Source organism: Delphinus delphis, chromosome 20 (assembly GCF_949987515.2).
Source record: "Delphinus delphis chromosome 20, mDelDel1.2, whole genome shotgun sequence".
Lineage (NCBI taxonomy): Eukaryota > Metazoa > Chordata > Mammalia > Artiodactyla > Delphinidae > Delphinus > Delphinus delphis.
In genome coordinates this window covers 4,154,554-4,169,704 of record NC_082702.1, presented here as the reverse complement: position 1 = coordinate 4,169,704, position 15,151 = coordinate 4,154,554, and the positions used below count along the sequence as shown (strand labels likewise).

The following is a 15,151-nucleotide window of genomic DNA, read 5'->3' as shown; positions in this document are numbered from 1 at the left end:
AGAGCCAGCTTCACAGTCAGGGCTCAGGGTTCTTTGCGAAGTCTGTGGAGCCTGCAGAAGAATCCAGGTCCTCGCAGCTACTTGGGCTGGGTGGTAGGCCTCCCTCACCCCAAGGTGTTGATGGCAGTAGGGTCCTTGAGGTCAGGACCCTTGGTAGGGACCATAAAATCAGCTGTGATGTCCATGGAGTTCTGGAAGCAGTTGGCTTCCAGGAGGTCTCAGAAGCTCCTGGTGGTTCGTGTGAGGACTCCAGGCTGGCTGGAGTTTGGTATAAGCATTTATGGGGGCAGCTCCTGGGGGTCCCTGGAGTGTGGGGTCTGGGTCCTTCCTGGGCTAGCGGACGGCGAGAGCATCATACACGCTGGGCTCTGCTGGGGGCTCCCCTGACTGGGGGGGCAGGGGTTGCAGTCTCCCGTCTGAGGGTCGAGTGGTTCAGCTGGGCATAGGTCACATCCTGGGGAGCTTCAGATGCCGCGGCCTGGAGTGGGGGAGAGGGAGGGAGGGTGGTTGGGTGGGGGAAGCCTCGGGGCCCGGGAGGGAAAGGAGGCACTCCTTGGTGGTCTCAGTCATCAGGGCTCTGCTGGAGACAGTGAGCACTGGTCTCCGAATCTTTCCTTCCTTCAGTCCCTGTAGCTTTCAGCCTCAGGGAGGAGGGAAGTGAAGGAAGTTGAAATTCCTGTGACTGGTGGCTCGTTGTGTAAGTTTGGTGCAGGGGAGAGGGCAGGACTGGAGATAGGAATTGGGTGTGGCGTCATCAACATGGAGGGACAGTGGGACCCCGCTGCAGCCTGGGAGCGAGCTAGGGTTCTCCAGTGTGAACAGGAGCTGATCCTCACCCGTTAACCAACGCACGTTGCTGGATCACCCAACCTGGAGCAGCCAAGGGACGAGCGAGTATTTTAGAATCCTCTGGAGTTTAGAAGGCATCCCCTCTGGGCCTCTCTGCAACCCCAGGATTGGATTTAGCCCCTTTATGGGGGGCACAGACTCTTAGCCCTAACCTTCAGCCCTGCCAGCTCGACCTGAGCATTCAACACCTTGAAGGTCAGAGGAGACCAGGTGTGGGGTTGCAGCAGCCCACAGGGCAGGTCCTTCCAGAAGGGAGAGGCTGCCAGGAGTTGAGAGGCGTCAGGGTTCAGTGTCCGCTGGATTTAACGTCTGAACAAGGAGGTGTGGGTGCCCTGGTCAGGATTGGGGGAGCTGACCTGACAGCTGCCTGCCGTCCTCCGGATGTGTGTCTTCCACGACAGCATCCGGTGGGGACAGAACAAGGGGGTCCCATCTCTTGCCGAGATTCCCTGACATCTCACACAGCAGATGTCGAGAGGGTCAGTGATGTGGCCAAGACCACACAGTATCAGATTCGAGCTCTCACATCCCCAAGCCCAGAACCCTTTGCAACCACTCCCCGGTGTCCACTGCCCACCCACATTGTCTGGCCTTGTCTCCTGCCCCCAGGATGGCCCCTCTTCCCCTTACACAAGCTCTCCTGGATGTCAGCAGCTGGGCTGGAGCTCGGCAGGGAGAGAGGAGTGTGAGGGGCAGTGCGGGAGCTGCGCGCAGGCTGGCCGGGGTGGGAGTCTTTGGGAGAGGTCTTGCCTCTTCTGCCAGCCTCTGTCCTTGAGCACTGATGCTGCAGCTGCTGCAGGAAGTTGGGAATCGGCCTCCAACCCACCCCAGAGCCCTTCTCTAGGGTTACAGTAAGATCCGCGAGGGCCTACGAACTGATAAGATTATAATCCCCTCCCACCTCCATAACGAAGTCAAGAGAAAAACCTAAACTATAAAATAGGAAACTTGTATGTGTTTTCAAACATTTCGTAAGTTTAAAAAAACAAAAGAATAAAATACGTGTACACTTGTATTTAATCTCTTTAGATTTTCTCATGCGGAGATGCTGGAGGAGTTTTCTAACCTGATTTCACCCGTCTCTTAGGTTTCCCTTTGGCTGGTGCCCTAAGCCCACCACCTCCAGGGGCCTGGGTTAGCCCGTTCCCTACTCACCCGACTTCCTGCGTCTGCTCTGACCCCGGTGTCGGACGACGAGGACGAGGGGCAGCAGGACGAAGGCCACTGAGACCCCAGTCAGGACGTTCAGGTACCATTTGAGACCTGGGGCACCAGTGATGTCATGAGTGAGCCCAAGATGGCATTTAATTGAGCGCCTACTGTGTGCAGGCTCATGTTGGGGTCTGTGCATTCATCTCCTCTAACTTTCACAACAATCGTGCAACAGTGACTGTCACTCCCACCCGCTTTACAGATGAGGAGATTGAGGCACAGAGGAAATGCACATGCCTCAGGCCACCCAGCCTGGATGTGGCAGAGGTGGGGTTGGAACCCAGGACTGTGGGCTCCCTTGTGTTTTTTTAAATTATTTTTTTAATGCTGTCGCCTCCAGGCAGAACACCAGTGCAGAGACGTGTCCCTCAAACCCAATCCCTACTCCTCTGCCAGCCCAGCCCAGATCTGTCCCCACTCTGCAGAGGCCTGGCATCCCCCCGCGGGGCCCGAGTGGACAAGGGTGTGTGTGTCTGGGAGGGGCAGGCGGGAGGCTCTGGCCTTCCTGAGCTCTAAACAGGGCCTGTGCTGAGGGCTCCCCATTGAGGGAGGAAGCAGGAGGGCTCCTCCACGCAGGTGAGCCTCGGACTCTGCGAGGAACATGACTCAGCTAAGATCGCAAGCCCGGGAAGTAGCAGAGCGGTGACTTCCAAGCCCTGTCCTTCCCTGACCCCACGGCCGCTCGTTGGAGGGCTGAAGCCCCTGACTTCAAGCAGGAGGGCGCAGACACCATCCCCCTGCACAGTGTGGGAGCAGACGTCTTGCCCTTTGCAGTCAGGGAAGTGGGTCCCAGTGAGAAGAAGGAACTTTCCTCAGGCCATTAACTCAGGAAGTGGCTGAGCCAAGACCAGACTGAGCTCCTCCCACCACCACCTCCACACACAGACCCTCACTCACCCGTCTGCACACCTGACTGTAGGGGAGAAGCTGATCCTCAGAGCCTCCTGGGGGTCAGGACAGGAGGGGAGGGCCAGGGGCTGCTTCTCCCCACACAGCCCACTGCTCCTGCCCCAGGATGGGCCCCGACATCTCCCTCTCCATGAGCCCCCACCCTTCATCCACCAGCCGCAGAGCCCCGGGAGCCCTTTGGTCTCCCCGCATCTCTGCCCGACTCCCAGCCCGCTGGGACACAAGCTGTGCCAGGGCCTGTGATCTTGGTCCCTTGGGGACTGAGACCACTGCTAGCCACCCGCTCTTGTGTCATTCTCTCAGGGTGAGGGGCTACGAGGATTGGGGACCAGAGGAGGATGGAGATGCGGGGGGGGGGGCTCTGATCTTTCCCCCTTCTGGTCAGCCCCGAGTCTTCCCTACCACCTGGAACATGTCTGGACCCCAGGGATGAGGATGGTGCAGGGAAGGGAGTTGCTCTGGCCTTGTCCATCCCTTTACTGTTGATTCTCCTCCTTCTGTGACCCCCTCACTCCCAGCCCAGCCCAGAGCTGGGGACAAGACCCTGAACTGACCAGGAAGACACAGAGGGCCAGGGCTGGGGTCCCTCACCTGAGCAGGAGCTCCAGGGGTCGCTGGGCTGTGACCTCAGGGAGGGGGAGGTGCTGAGTGAGCTGTAGCACGTGTAGGTCCCACTGTGGGCTGAGGTCACAGGACTCAAGGTGAAGTTGTTCTGAAAGGGTGGAGCCGTGTCCTGCAGACGAAGGTTCTGGGAAGGAGTGAGTGACCCCTCCTTGGACAGATGGAGGGGATCGGACCAGACCTCAGAGCCACACTGCAGGGTCACGTTCTCTCTGCTGGTTCCTGAGGCCCCCAGCTGGGCTAAGAGGGAGGGTTTCCTGTACATTCCTGGGGCGAGGAAGGTCGTGATGTGTACAGAGCCACCCCCAACACACCCTTGACCCTGAGCTGAGGGACCACCATCCTCTCTCCAGGGACCCTGTCTGTGACCCCCTCTCAGCTGCTCTCAGCCCCTCTGTGTGGGTCTCTCTTATCTCCCGGCACCCGCTCCATTTTTCTCACTCACTCTCCCTGGACCACTGCCCTATCTCAAGACTGCTCTAGGACCCCTCCCAGGACCCCAACACCACCAGGGTTGGCTCTGGGCCCAGCACCCTGACAGCACAGTCAGGACGTGGGGCAGGACAGGGGCTGCTCACCGGCCATCAGCCTGTCTCCACGGCGCACGAGAGAGCCCGGCTAGGCTGAGAGCGAGGGCTCCTTGTACACCCCTGCAGAGAAGGGACAGTGGCGCCGAGGGGGACGCACACCCCACACTGCTCACTGGGGCTGCAGTGAGAGCTCTCCTGGTCCCTCCCAGGCCTCCCGCCAGTGGTTCTGCCCCGGGAGGCCACTGCCCCTGACCCCCCATCACCCCAGGGCTCACTGGGCACAAGGCTCAGGTCAGGGGTCCAGGAAACGATGGGGCTGGGGGCCCTCACCTGTGACCTGGCGATGCAGAGGGTGACTGGCGTGTGACCACACATGTGCAGGGAGCTGGGAGAATCATAGCATCCGCGGGTTCCCCCACGGGAGGAGTTTAGGGGGCCCACAGGGCACACGGCCTGTCCCCTCCCATGGGTCCTCGATGTCCGGCGTCGGGCGGGTCGGCGCCGCCCTCCTTCAGCAGGTGCAGAGTGCCCGCTGCAAACTGTGAGCTGCCAGGGACACGCCCCCTCCTGAGGCCGCCACAGGGCGCGGCTGCTGAGAGGGAGGGGAAGGGGCTGGGTTAAAGGGGGGCCTTCAGCCCGCTCACCGCAGGTGTGGGCTGTGAGGGGAGACGTCCGTGCCCCTGAGCCCACACTCTGCTCCCTCTGCCTGTAAGGACGCTGCTGCAGTGGGAGGGGACCCGGGTTCTCCCTGCTACCTGTCCCCACCAGGGGCAGGGGGTCACTCCACTCTGACCTGTCTTTCCTGCTGTGATAGACACACTGGTACCGCCCTGCAGTGCTTGAGCTCGAGGATTCAAAGGGGAAACTGGCCTTGTTACTGGAGTCCTGTGGGGCCTTAGCCTCCCAGAGTCCAGAGGGCCTCTCTCTATACAGACGGTAGACATCAGCCCTCAGAGATCCCGGAGACAAGATGGTCACAGGGCTTCCCTTGGTGACCGACACCTGGGTCAGCCCAGATGGAGGGTTTGGGGAGGACCCCTGGAAAGGGATCAGACCTGAAGAGTTAGGGGTGCCCTTCTCCCGTCAGTTTCCCCAGCTGTCATTCCCCAGGCCCCTCCCAGACAGGTCAGCATCATTTCAGACCTGCTGTGTTCCCCCCAGATGACCAGGGGGTTGTTGGGTTGAAGCAGGAGGTCCGGGGGGCCTCACTTACCACGGGCCCTGACTCAGCCCTGGGAGAGAGTTCCCTGTGAGCGCCCATCCCCCAGCACACATCATAGATGCTCCAGGCCTGGTCTGGGCCCTGAGTTCTGGGGTCAGATCTGGGGCTGAGCACATCCTTCCTCCCCCACAATTTCTGCCCCCACTGATCTCTTGAGACCTGGGGTCTCTCAGCTTCAGACCTGGGAGGAGAGGGGCCCCGTCCCCGCTCCCTTCCCCAAAGCTCACCGAGGCAGAGAAGGGCAGTGAGGGTCGGGGTCGTGGCTGTGCCTCCCATGGTCCCCAGCCGTGCTGGTGTCTCACAAAGTCCACAGAGCCAGCAGGACAGACAGACACGCGGGGGCTGACAAGGTGCAGGCTCTGTGTGACACGTCTTGGGTTCCTCATCAGCCTCCCTCTGCTCTCCCTGAAGCATGGGGCCGAGGAGACAGCAGTCTCTGGGGATGTTTCAGGCCAGATCTGAGACTCACCAGATCCCCCTGCCCCACTCTGCCTTCCTGTCCTCCCTCCTCATGCCGAATCCAAATCCAGAGAGTGACATAACATCCCAGAGCACGAGGCTAAAAGAGGCGGGCCCAGGAGCGGCCCCAACCCCTGTTCCCATTCTTACTCTGCCTCTTACGTAGGCTGTGTGATCTGGGGCAAGTAACTTCCCTTTCCTGACCTTCTGTAAATGCAAATTTTGTTCCTTTCTTTCATCAGCTAGTCCAGTAAGGCAGTATTTGTTGAGCAATGACCATGTTCAGTCATGGTGCCAGACACTGGAGATTCACTGGTGAAGCCGACAGATTCCTTTCCTGGACTCATGGGGCCCAGGGTACTGAAAACAGACATTGCAAATATTTACATGGCAAACAATTCAGTTATAGTCTTGTGAGACTGTTACAAGTTGGAAGAAAAAAGAAAACGGGGAGCAATGAGTTTCATTAACAGGTAGACGCCATGAAGCCTGGGTCCTGGTTGTGAGGTGTCCTTCTGGTGGATTGATGAGCAGTAGTTAGCTCAGGGGTGGTGGTGGTGGTGGAGGCATCCTTGACCAGAAAGATCTTGAGCTGTTCTCAGAACTGAGAGCAATTAGGCGAGGGCTGGGGCCTTGCCACACAGGCTCTTGAGCGCCATGTAAGTATTTTGGATTTATCTTTAAAGCAATTGGAAGATTTTAAGCAGCAGAGAGTTTGAACAGATTTCTATTATCAAAAGATGACCCCCATATAGAAAATGTAACGCAGGAGGGCTGTATTGATAATTAACTCTATTAATAGTAAAATTCCAACATTAATCTCTCTCGTGGATGATGTGGTGATCAGTATTTTAAGTCATTTATGTGGTTTTCTCCTATAAACCTTACACGAACTTATAACAACATATATTTATAGTTGAGTGGAATGAAAAAGGAAGGCTTCTTGGTCTGGCAGGTTGGAAAGGACATGGCTCCGTTCACACTGGCCAAGGGGGCAGTCTGAGGAGGTGCAGAATTGTTCAGTAGCTCTGTGTATGTGTGTGTTTGGGGGAGACATGGTTATGTGTGATGAGTTTGGCTCGGGAGGGAGAGCGGCGTTTGCTGGGGCTGATCGTTCACAGCCTGGAATATCAGATGATGCGCCTTGACTTTGTTTCGAAGGTGGAAACTGTTGGAAGGGTTTTGAGCAGGGCAGGTTCAGATCCGACGCGGTTATAGGAAGAGTCCTTTGGAGGTGGTGAGAGCAATGAGCTGGAGTAAGGAGTGGAGCCTGGATTGGAGGACCGGGAAGGAGGCTGATGTGATGAAACAGACAAGATGTCCTGAGCCTTGCGATGGATCAGGGACATTGTTAAGAAGAGCTCAAGGAGCACAGTGTGTGGATTTGGTGGTTGGATGTGAAGTGCAGGAGACTGGGGAACTGAAAGCGCTCCCACTCTCTGCCTTGGTTGCCTGGAGGAGCCAATGGGGTGGTCATAAGTGGGGTGACCCCAGGAGAGAGGGACACATGGGGAGATGCTTGGAAGACTGATCACGTTCTTTAGAGTGAAGCACAGCCCTGCCTCCTGACCTGGGACTGGATTTTCTTTTCCCCAAACACTTCCCTTCACTGACTTCCTTGTGCCTATAATTCAGCACCATCTTTTTTCATCTCCCTTTTTCCTGAGTCAGTTCTGCCTCCTCAGTGCCCCTTCCTCCCCTGGGCAGAACTCTTCATCTCATTCTGTGAATTCTTTCTCCAGGCATGGGGTAAGAGCATAGGTTGGAAGCAAAGATTTTTTAAAATGAACAACACCCAGGATCTGTGAGGCCATTTATATCATTGCTCTGCCAGCAAAAGGAGAATGATATCAATGAACAAAAAAATTTTTTTGAGGAGCTAAATACTGACGATTTTACAGATTTTTTTTTGATGTGGACCACTTTTTAAAAGTCTTTATTGAATTTGTTATAATATTGCTTCTGCTTTATTTATTTATTTACTTATTTATTTTTTGGCACCGAGACATGCGGGATCTTAGCTCCCTGACCAGGTGTTGAACCTGCACCCCCTGGCGAAGACGAAGTCTTAACCACTGGAAGTCCTTCTTAACCAGGGAAGTCCCCAGATTTGTTGAAAGTCATCCATTTACTTGTCCAAGATGCTCCACAAATGAAAAATTGGATAAGGTTTTAAAATGATGCCCATGAGGGCACACAGCAGAAGCAAGAAGAACTACAATCCTGCAGGCTGCAGAACAAAGACAACAATCACAGAAAGACAGAAAAAATGAAAAGGCAGAGGATTATGTCCCAGATGAAGGAACAAGATAAAACCCCAGAAAACCAGCTAAGTGAATTGGAGATAGGCAACCTTCCAGAAAAAGAATTCAGAATAATGATAGTGAAGATGATCCAGGATCTCGGAAAAGGAATGACGAAAATGCAAGAAATGTGGAATGTGGAATCTTAAAAAAATGATACAAACGAGCTTATTTACAAAATAGAAACAGACTCAGAGAATAAACTTATGGTTACCAGGGGTAAGGGTGGTGGGGAAGGATAGTCAGGGAGTTTGGGATTGACAAAAAAAGAAATTGTATATCACTATATTGTATACTTGTAACATATAATATTGTATATCAACTGTACATCAATAAAAAAGTAAAATAAAATAAAAACGATGTCTACACATCACAATCATAATCAAACCAGTGGGAAAAAATTTGAAAGCATCCAGAGAAAAGTGCCAGGTTCCATACAGAGCAAAAAGGATTTGAACGATTACAGATTTCACATCAGAGACCACTATGGTCAGATTTATAGTTCTGAAAAACAAGAAGAGCTAACCTGGACTTCTTCTGGATATATTCTTCAGGAATGAAAGGAAAATAGTCATTCTTAGAGGAAGGAACACTGAGAGAATGTGTTGCCTGCAGAACTGCTCTAAAAAAAGTGATAAGGTAAGTTCTTCAGGCAGAAAGGAAATAGTTCTAGAGGGAAACTTGGAAATTCAACAATAAAGGAAGAGCAAAAGGTGGTAAATATCTAAGTAAATGTAACAGCATATTTTTCTCGTTTCCTCTTAAGTTCTTTAAAATATGTATGGCTGTTGAAAGCAAAAATAACGATGTCTGGTTGAGCTTTTAATATATATAGATGAATACATATAACAGCTACAACATGATGGGGAATGAGGGTGAAAGGACCTGTATGGTGATAAGGTTTCTGTGTTTCTCTTTAAAAAAAAAAAAAAAATTATTTATTTATTTGGGTGCTCCGGGTCTTAGTTGCGGCACACGGGATCTTCATTGAGGCATGCGGGATCTTTAGTTGTGGCATGCAAACTCTTAGTGGCATGCAAACTCTTAATTGCAGCATATGGGATCTAGTTCCCTGACCAGGGATCGAATCTGGGCCCCCTGCATTGGGAGCGTGGAGTCTTAGCCACTGGACCACCAGGGAAGGCCCCTATGTTTCTTCTGAAGAGTTAAAATATTAACTCTGTGGAATTAGGTGTGTGTATTATAATGCCTGCAACGGCCACTAAAAAAACAACGTGAAGATTTTCAGTTGGAATATCAATAGATATAATGGAATACTAAAAATATACTCCAGAAAGCAAACAGAAGGAAGGGAAGGGAAACTTGAAGAGCAAACAATAGAGGGGATAAAGAGAAGACAAACAATAAAAGGGAAAATGTAAATATAACCTTGTCAGTAATTACATTAAATATAAATGGTGAAAGCACAATTAAATGGCAGAGATTGTAAGACTGGATTAACAGCAAGTAAGACCCAAGTATATGCAGTCCTCAAGAGGTTCACTTAATACAGTGGTATGAATAGGTTAAAAGTGGTATAAATAGGTTAATAGGATGAAAGAAGGTATTATGCAAACATTCATCAAAAGAAAGCTTACGTGGCTGCATTAGTCTCCTATTGGTGTTGTAACAAATTACCGCAAACTTAGTGGCTTTAAGCAACACAAATGTGTTGTCTTACTGTTCTGGAGGCCACAGACACAAAGTCAGTCTCAGTGGGCTGAAGTCGAGGTGTCAGCAGGGCTGCTTGCTCTTAGTGGCTTTGTGGTGAGAATCTGTTTCCTTGCCTTTTTCAGCTACAAGGGGCTGCCTGCATGCAGCCCCTGCCTTGTGGCCCCTTCCTTCCATCACCCCAACCCCTGTTATCACATGTCCTACCCCTGATTCTGATCCTTTTGTCTCCCTCTTACAAGAAGCCTTGTGAATACACTGGGCTCACCCAGATTACCTAGGATAATGTCCCATCTCAAAATCCTTAATTTAGTCGCCTCTGCAAAGCCCCTTTTTGCTATGTAAGGTAACATATTCACAGGTTGCAGGGATTAGGGCTTGGATATCTTTGGGACAGCAAGGAAGTGACATTACCTTCCTTGGTGGCTGTGCTGTACAAGACAGTACAATAAAATGTATCAGAGGCCTTAGAGCAAGAAAATTATCAGGGGTAAAGATAAAAAGGTCAATTCATCAAGAAGACATAGTAATCCCAAATGTGTGCACACAAAACCACAGAGCTCCAAGGTGTATAAAGCAAAGACGGACAGAAATGAAAGGACAAGTAGATAAACCAACAGTTATAGCCAGGGACTTTGAGGCTCCTCTCTTGGTGAGTGATAGAGCAAATAGGTGGCCAATCAGCAAGGATATAGAAAACCTTGACTATACTATCAACCAGCTTGACCTAACTGGCGCACAGAGCACACTCAGCCAATAGCAAAGTACACCTTTTCCAAGTGTGCATGGGATACTGGCCAAGGTAGTCTTCATCCTCGGCTATTAAAGAAAGCTTAACAGATTTAAAAGAATTACTATCATACATCACTTCCTTTCTGACCCTAATGGAATTTAAGTTAAAATCTATTATTAGAAAGCTATCTGGAAAATCTTCAGCTATTTGGAAATTAAACAACACACTTCTAAATCATCCATGGTGAGGAACTCAAGGAAAATTGGAAAATATTTTGAACTGGATGAAAATGAAAATACACTAACCTTGTGAGATGCAGCTAAAGCAGTGTTTAGAAAGAAAGTAAGACCAGCAAGTGCTCATATTTAAAAAAAGAATGGTTTTTGGGACTTCCCTGGTGGTCCAGTGGTTAAGACTCTGTGCTTCCAGTGCAGGGGGCATGGGTTCTATCCCTGGTTGGGGAACGAAGATCCCACATGCCTTGTGGCAAGGCCAAAAAAAAAAGAGAGAAAGAAAGAAAGAATGGTTTCTAATCACTAAGCTAAGTTTTCATTTTAAGACACAAGAAAAAGAAGAGCAAGCTCACCTCAAAGTAAACGTAATAAATATTAAAGGACAGAACTACATGAAACTGAAAACAGAAAAACAATAACAGAAATAAATGAACGCCAAAGCCGATTCTTTAAAAAGGCCAATAAAATGGACAAACCACTAGTCAGAGAAATCATGGAAGAAAGAGGGAAGACACAACTTGCCAATATTTGGAATGAATGACAGGGTATCACTACAAACCCCACTGCTATTAGTAGGGTAATAAGAAAATATTACAATTCTGTGCCCATAATTTTGACAACTCGTGAGAGACATAGACTACCAAAACTCACTTAAGGAGAAATAATCTGAATATTCTTTAAAAATATTAAAGAAATTGAATTTGTAGTTAAAACAACTCTCCAGCAAAGAGCACTCCTGGCCAGCGTGGCCTCACTGGCATGTACTACTAAATATTTAGGGAAGAAATAATGCAGTTTTACACAATCTCTTCCAGGAAATAGAAGGTAGAGAAACACTTTGCAGCAATTTTATGAGGTAAGCATTACTCCAAACTCAAATTAGGCAAAGACAGTACAAGGAAAGAGAGCTGCAGACCAATATCCCTCAAGAACATAGAAAATTTCTCCCCAACATATTGGTATATGAAAGCCAACCATAGCTGGAAAGGATAACATGTCATAACCAAGTGTGATTTATCCTCAGATGCCAGGCTGGTTCAATATTTGAAAACCAGTAAGGTTAATCCATCATGTTAATAGACTAACAAAGAAAACCCACATCATTATATAAGTACATGCACAGAATGATTTGATAAAATTAATTAAATGCCCAGCTGTATAGAATAGAAGGGAACCTCCTTAATCGGATGAAGAGCGTCTGGGGTCTACATTTACCTAATGTCATGCCAAATGCTTTCCCTCTGTGGTTGGGAAGCAGACAGTGACGCTCTCATGACTTCTCTTCAGAATTGGCCAGTGCAGTAAGACAAGTGAGAGGGAAAAGAAGCTTACAGATTGAAATGGAAGGAATAAAACTGTCTTTATTCCCAATCTACATGATCCTGTATGGAGGAGTTCCTAAGGAATCTACAAAAGAGCTTCTACAACTAGTAGGTGAAGGAGCAAGGTCTCAAGATAAAAGATCAATATTCAAAAACCAATTGATTTCATTCTACAAATTAACAAAGGACAACTGGAAAGCACAATTAAAACACAATACTCTTTACTATAGCACCGAAAACCATGAACATGTAGGAATAAACATAAGTATTTATGTGTAAGATCTGAAGACTAAGAACTATAATACGTCGGTAAGAGAAATTAAAGAACAACAAAGAAAGATATACCGCATTTATTGATTGAAAGACTCAATATTTTAAGATATCAGCTCTCTCTAAATTGATATGTATTCAAAGAAACACCAGTCAAAATCTGAACTAGCTTTTGTAGCAATTGACAAGCTGATACTAAAATAGAAATATGTAAGAGCAATAACAGCTCAAGAATTTAGAAAAGGAATAATATTGGACGTCTTATTCCAAGACTTAATATGGAAGGAACAAATGTAGTGGACGGTGTGGAATTTGCATAAGGATAGGTGGAAAAAATAAACAGCAGAGATCCCAGGAGTAAACACACATATATGATCAATTGATTTTTAACGAAGGAACAGAGTACTTCCTTGAGGAAAAGATAATCTTCTTAACAAATGTTTCTGGAAGAACTGGATATTTATTTGGAAAAAATGAAGCTTCACCTTTACCTCACACCATACACAGTAATTCACATGAAATGGATCATAGATCTAATTGCAATAGCAAAACCATAAAGTATCTAAAAGGGGACATTAAAGAAAATCTCCACAACCTTGGATTAGACAAAGATTTTTTTTAAAGGCTTTATTGAATTTGTTACAATATTGCTTCTGTTTTATGTTTTGGTTTTTTGGCCGCGAGGCATGTGGGATCATAACTCCCAACCAGGGATCGAACCCGCACCCCCTGCATTGGAAGGCTAAGTCTTAACCACTGGACCAGCAGGGAAGTCCCAAACAAAGATTTCTTAAGAAAGGTACAAAAAGCACAGAAAACAACAAAAACAAAAGATTTATTGGACTTCATAGAATTAAAAACTTTTGTTCTTCAGAAGACTGTGTTAGGGAACTTCCCTGATGGCCCAGGTTACGACTCTGTGCTTCCACTGCAGGGAGCGAGGGTTCCATCCTTGGTCAGGGAACTAAGATCCTGCATGCCACATGGTGCGGCCAGAAAAAAAAAAAAAAAAAAAAAAAAAAAGACCATCTTAGGTAATGGAAGAAACAAGCCAAGACTAAAAGAAAATATATACAGTGTATGTATATATATATATATATATATATAGTGTGTGTGTGTGTGTGTGCGAGATAAAGGATTTGTATGTAGAATAAATAATGACTTTTACAAATAAATAATAATAAAACCTTCCCACTTGAGCAAAACAGTTTAAACAGACATTTCTCAAAAGAAGAAATGGTGGCGCAGTGGTTGAGAGTCTGCCTGCCGATGCAGGGGACACGGGTTCGTGCCCCGGTCCAGGAAGATCCCACATGCCGCGGAGCGGCTGGGCCCGTGAGCCATGGCCACTGAGCCTGCGCGTCCGGAGCTTGTGCTCCGCAGCGGGAGAGGCCACAACAGTGAGAGGCCCGCGTATTGCAAAAAAAAAAAAAAAAAAGATATATAAATGACCAATTAGCACATGAAAAACTGCTTAACATCTATAATAATTAGAGAAATGAAAACTCAAATGAGATACCCATAAAGTTGATGAATCAAAACATTATACTGAACAAAAGAGGGCAGATACAGAAGAGTACAGACTTTATAGTTCCATTTTTATGAAATTCTAGACCTTGTGAAACTAATTCCTAGTGAGGAGGGTGTAGGTTGACTAAAAAGGTCACCATGGAATTTCAGGAGTGATGGCAATGCTTTATATGTTGATTGTGGTGACAGTTGCTACGTGAATTTCTACATTTGCCAAAGCTGATCAAACAGCACAGAGGGGGTACATTTCATGTCTCAGTATACATACACATGCATACTAGCCAGGCTCAACCAGTGTCCATTCCACCAGGATGAAGTCAACCTGCAACCACGTGTCTGATTTGCTTCCATAAGAAATGATGCAACGTTAAGGACTCAAGTGTTCCTTTCCTCTGCTGACACAATGGACATTCAGCAGTATCTGTAGTTAGATCGCTCTTGGTGAATGGCAGTCAGTCCCTGCTTCCAGGCTGATGACTAGCCTCCATCTCTGTCCTCGGCCATCCTTCAAAGGCCCAGTGTGTAAGCAAGGAGGCAGAGGCTGGCAAACATCCACTGAACCAGGCGTCCTGTCCCCTTGGCTGTTAAGGACCCTGTCTGCAGTGAGGCTCTGGGGGGGACGTTAATACCTCATTGAAAGACCACGTGCCTCGTGCCCACTCCTGTACCCATTCCTCCTTCCTGGGTATCCTTGTCCCCTCCCGCTCAGTTCTCCTGACTGTCTAGGCAGGGCGGTTGCTCCCGTCCCCGGGTCTGTGTACATCTTTCCCTCTACCCTGTTCTCTTTCCACACACACAAAAGGTATCCTGTTCATCACCCAGATGTCTGCCCTGTGAAAGCATTTTCCCTCAGTATCTTTCAGATACAGGGCTTAGAGCAACACCACCCCCAAACCTGACGCTGCCCAGACGTGACCCAGGCCGTAAAGCTGCAGAGGACAGCTGAGGGAGGGGTGTCACTGTGACAGGTAGCCGTGGAGGTATCCTGTGCCTCTAACCCCTGCCTTTGTGGGACTTACCTTGTTCTGCGGACCTCTTCCTGGCCCCAGGTTTACCACTCATCCAACAGTGGGTTGCAACCCAATGACTTGGTGGGAATGACAACACCTGGCTCATCACGGGAAGTTTCAGCTGCACAGACACTTGATGTCTCTTTGTCAGTCAGTCAGTGTCTGTTGGGAACCAGGAGCCTGCCAGGAGCAGTTTTCGTTTTAATTAATTTTATTTTTGGCTGTGTTGGGTCTTTGTTGCTGCGTCCAGGCTTTCTCTAGTTGCAGCGGGTGGGGT

General features: G+C 48.8%; 1 protein-coding gene and 1 pseudogene across 1 annotated transcript in view; both read right to left on the bottom strand.

Moving 5' to 3' along the window:
* Positions 1-15,151, bottom strand: part of LOC132416835 (NACHT, LRR and PYD domains-containing protein 2) — a 1,001,898-nt gene that overhangs the window by 331,728 nt on the left and 655,019 nt on the right.
* On the bottom strand, positions 105-5,619 carry LOC132416980 (leukocyte immunoglobulin-like receptor subfamily B member 2; annotated as a pseudogene).